This window comes from Stenella coeruleoalba (genome assembly GCF_951394435.1).
Source record: "Stenella coeruleoalba genome assembly, chromosome: 2".
NCBI classification, from domain to species: Eukaryota; Metazoa; Chordata; class Mammalia; order Artiodactyla; family Delphinidae; genus Stenella; species Stenella coeruleoalba.
In genome coordinates, this window is record NC_137147.1 from 63,148,129 (window position 1) to 63,153,349 (window position 5,221).

The following is a 5,221-nucleotide window of genomic DNA, read 5'->3' on the forward strand; positions in this document are numbered from 1 at the left end:
AAGTTTGACCCCTACATTGACATTCTAAAAAATTAATTCAGAATAGATCATAGACCTATCTGTGAAGCTGGAACTGTAAAATTCTTAGAAAAAACAAAAAACAAAAAGCATGGGAGTAAACTTTATAAACCTAGATTAGGCAATGGTTTCTTATAACACCAAAAGTACAAGCAGCAGAAGAAAAACTAGATAAATGTGACTTTATCAAAATTTCAGTTTTCAGCTTCAAAGGACACCATTAAAAAATATAATATTCTATATCAACTATACTTCAATTAAAAAAAAAGGCACCATTAGCAAAGTGAAAAGACAGCCCACAATCCACAGAATGGGAGAATGTTTCTGCAAATCATATGTCTAATAAGGGACATATCCAGAATACATTTTAAAAATCTCTTACAACTCAATAAAAAGACAAATAAAAATGAAAAAAAATGGACTAAGGATATTAATAGACATTTCTCCAAAGAAGGTGTACAAATGGCCGATAAGCACATGAAAAGATGCTCAGCATTAACCGTTAGGGTAATCCACATCAAAACCACAATAAGATACCACGTCACACTCACAGGGATGGCTAAAATAAAAAAGACAAACAATAGCAAGTGTTGGTAAGGATATAGAGAAATTGGAACCCTTGTACATTGTGGGTGAGATTGTAAAATGGTGTGGCCACTTTAGAAACGTTTGACAGATGGTTAAAAATGAAGTTACCATATGACCCATTAATTCCACTCCTCGGTGTATATCCCAAAGAAATGAAAATACATGTTCACACAAAAATTTGTACACAAATGTTCATGGTAGCAATATTCACAATAGCCAAAAAGTGCAAACAACCGAAATGCCCATCAACTGATGAATGGATAAAGCAAATGTGGTATATCCATGCAACAGAATATTATTTGACCATAAAAAAGAATGAATTACTGACATATACTACAACATGGATGAACCTTGAAAACATTTTGCTAAGTGAAAGAAGTCAGCCACAAAAGACTACATGTGATTCCATTCGTCTGAAATGTTCACAAAAGGAAAATCTACAAAAATCTAGATTAGTGGTTGCCAGGGCCTGAGGGGAGGAGGGAATGTGGAGGGGCTGCTAATGGATATGGGGTTTTCTTTTGGGGGGTGATTAAAATGTTCTAAAACCAGATTGTGGTGATGGTTGCACAACTGTGAATATACTCAAAAACATTGAATGGTGCACTTTAAAATGATGAATTTTATGGTATGTGAACAATATCTCAACATAGCTGTTATTAAAAAAACAACTTTTTTTTTGGCTCTTATGCTTTTAATGGAGGGAGGTACAAAGTGCATCAACGCAAAACAGTGTTTTACATACTCATTAGCATAGTGATTAATGTTAATTTAGTGATACACAGTGTGTTAAACCTCAAAAACTACAAAGTTTCCTGCAACCTAAGATAATGGAAAGGCTCCTTAAGTTTTTACCCACCACCTTTAGTTTTAAAGTTCTAAATGGTATCGGGGGGAACTAAAAAATAATAGGCTCGTTTCAGCTGTGGTTCAAGAATTCTAAGGAAGTTGTATGGCGATGACACTGGGACTGTGAAGTTTCCCCAAAAGGGCTTTCTAGATGACCACATCACAAACTTTTAAAGTATTTCCAATAACATATAGGCAAGTTGAGCGGCTTAATAGTTTAAAAGCCTGGAAAGCAACTAAGATGTCTCATCTTACAGAATTTTAAAACATGGTATAAATACCATTTCTCTCCTACAGAGAAACTTTTTAAAGCACGGACATAACTTTAAGGATACTAAGGAAACATCAATAGTTTTCATAAAGCTTCAATAAACACCCCAAGGCACAGTGTTCAAAACAGCCTATTCACTAAAATGTCACTGAATTATAAGGTATAGGTATGCTATGCTTGCAGTGAGAGGACATTTAATTTATGCCTAGTTAAAAGAACCGGGTGTCCAGTTCAGCTTCCATTTACACAGGATGCACCAGTAACACTTAGGATAGTGAATAATTCAAGTACTACATTTCCAACATGTCTTGCCTTTTGCTTTTTGATTAGTCAGCACTGGGGCTCTTCTGCCTGTAGTTCTTCAGAATATTTTGAAAGAGGCTAGGATTACCCTGAATATAGGCTTCAAGCAATATGGAGCCCTTCTGAAAGAGCTGTCTAGATACTTAAATAATAACGTTTAGAGAAGGGAATTAAGATGAAACTTGCAATAGCTGAGTTTGTTTCAAAAAAAGAAAAATAATGTAGAATCTGGCATGTAAGCTAAAATTTTTTGTAACTAATGTCAAAACTTGCCAAGATTGTTAATACATGTTTTGGTAAGAAAAAACCACTATACTGTCAAGGTTAATTATCTGTGTGAAATATATTATATTATATTAAAATATATTAAATTATATTAATTAAACAGAAGAATTCACTGTTAATGGAAGAAAACCCACAACAAGGGAAGCATTCGAAGAAGGGAAATCAAAAGGTTAGGTAAGTTTACTAGTATTAGAATACATCAACACACCTTGATTATAGAACTATTTCATTTTTAAAACTACAGTGCTTTAATGTACTTCTAACAACAACCCAAGCTAAGGAGCCATGGAGGCTTATGAAAAAGACCTACCCACCACGATGCTGTGTTTCTAGTGTAGGGGTGAATTAATACTTCTGTAGGAAGAAATTGAATCACCTCAGCGTCAACAAACGGCCTTTTTCTTTTACACAGTAACTCATAATTTGATGACTTATTATGTCTCTTCACTAGTTCAAAATTAGGCAGAAAAGGAACTACATCAGACCCAGAAACGCAATGATTTGGCAAGCCGCAGTCACTCAGCTCATGGATTTGTGATAATCTGCAGAAAATTTGTCTGACTCTAGTACTCCATTCCTTCACATCTGTAGAGGAGTTCAATACAACCATTTTTCTTTATCAACTTTAAGCTGCATACAGGCAAAGAGATCACAAACTGCTGGGAGGCCGTAACAGTCTGGGGGAAAGTTGTGTTCCTCCTGTAGGAGCGAATTAAGTAATACTTCCTTGGCCTTCTTTCGAAGTAGCCATTTGTCTTCTCCTAAGGATAACTGGCTAAGATTTCCCGTCTTCTTTCCTGGCAAGACCCAGTCAGCTGTGTTAAAGGGACACCAGGAAGTGGCCAAGTGGCTTGTAAGCTTTGGTATGCCAGCTCTCTCCTCCGTAAGAGGCATTTCCTTGGGACATCCTTCTTTGCATGAGGGGGTAATAAGCCACTCTCACAAGGGACTGTTCCTTAGGACTTGGAAGGAATCAGCAATTCTAGAAGAAGCCATTGCCTTTGGTGCCTTAGCTTGTTCTGTTTCCTCTCTTCTGGATGGACAGAGCCACATATTCAGGGAATCTTTACGTGTCTCAGGTTCAGGTTTTTGTTCCACAGGCATACCATTTTTACCCTTTCCTTCTTTCTTCAGAAGCCATTTACACAGAGATTCCTTCTCAAAATTTTCATCACACACGCGCTCTGCAAAGCTTGTACAGGGCTCATGGGCTCTGCAGACCTCCTCTACTTTACATGGGCCTTGATGATTCTGGACAAGCCAGTCCTCAGCCAATCATGCTGGGATCCACTCCCAAGGGGCCTCCAAGTGGTCATTCAGGCACTTCAGATTGCCCCGGTTCTCAATCTCCACACCTTTGGGCTGTTTACCCTGACAACTGGTACAGGAATCAGGCTTGATGAGCCAGTCATTCACACCATAGGACTCCTGGAACACCTGGAACAAGAGCTTAAACTTCTCACTGGTTTCACAGCTGCCATTCCCAGGCTTCTCAAGCTTATAGGGTTCCTGGGGAGTCGCTAGCCAATCAGAAAGCTCCACCTCATCTTGCTCAAGAAGCACTAGATCTCCAACCTTTTCAATTTCACTGGAGTAAGAACTGGTAGTAGAATAGCTGTTACACTTTTGGTAACTTGTTTACCAGCAAAAGAAACTTGTTGCTGACTCTTGTGGAGCCAGTTTTCCAAGCCCTTTAGGTTGCCCCAGACATTATTGAAGCAATTGCAGGCTCTAGCAGAAGTCTGACTATTCTCCAAGGTCTGCTTTTGGGTGAGCCAGTCCTGCACATTGGTACTGGGCATGTAAGGAGCCTGGCAACTGCTGGCAGGTTTGCTTCCAAGGAGCCATTCGCTGAGAGGGACCGCTGTGGTGCTGGATGCTGACTTCTGCTCTGGCGACGCGATATAGCCTCTTTTCTCCAGGAAGGGCCCAATATTTGTTGAACTAGCATGAGCCATCAGGTGCTCAGGAATTTGAATGGTCTTGAGAGACCCAAACGTGGTGATTGCCTGGTGCAGGGCAGTTATTATCGGTTTCAAAGAATGGACAGTCGAATCTTCAGGTTTGAGGGTCAAACTGCCCAGTCTCTCCGGGCACACGGAGACTTGATTGGCTAGATCTTTGTATTGGGTGCCCTCCAGCTGATGAATAAGACAGTTGAACTGGCCCAGAAACCAGTAGAGTTGTTGGACCTGCTGCTGAAGCATCTCCTCTTTAAGCTGATAGATGAGATCTACCTGTTCATACAGCCACACCTCATGGCTTCGAAGGCATTCCCGGTGATGACTTATGCAGCTGTGAATCTGGGCTTTGACCTCTCACAAGTTATCTTTAATTTGCCGTTCAGCCCGAAGAACTCCACCAAGTCCCTCCGTGCATCACAACACCTCAAAAGGGGTTCTTTATTACAGGAGCAGCCACTCTGGTCTGTGAGGTAGTCCTCTGCTCCCTGTTCCTCCTTGCAGGCCAGGTCCCCGCCCTGCGAGCTGCCCAGCAAGCAGGACGCTGCTTTCTCCGGGACCAGGGTGACAAAGTTCCCCCGAACCCGCAGGCTGCGCCCCGCCCGTGAGCCTGGCAGCGTCCGACGGGCGGGGCGGAGGGCACACATAAAAAACACCTTTGAAAAGTATTTATTGTCTCCCTTATGCCCTGCAGAACACAATTCTGACTGTACAGTTGTATACAAAGCTCACAAGAACTGGTACCTCCTACCACTCCATCTTCATTGTCTACCAAGCTCATAGGCTCCAGTCGTAGCTAGCAACTTGGGGTTTCTTGTGCTTTATACTGGTACTGCTGCGGCTTTGTACATTTGGTTCCCTCTGTTTTGAATGTCCTGTCCCTATCTGCCTAGTTAACTTCCGCTTATCCCTTAAGACCCAACTCGTGGGACTTCCCTGGTGGTGC

The 5,221-nt window shown here is 41.1% G+C and overlaps 1 pseudogene across 1 annotated transcript; it reads right to left on the bottom strand.

Moving 5' to 3' along the window:
* Positions 1–2,540: 2,540 nt before the first annotated feature.
* LOC307181262 (nuclear receptor coactivator 4-like) lies at positions 2,541–4,531 on the bottom strand (annotated as a pseudogene). Its single transcript has one exon. The product of its transcript is annotated as a nuclear receptor coactivator 4-like (transcript).
* Between the last annotated feature and the right edge of the window lie 690 nt (positions 4,532–5,221).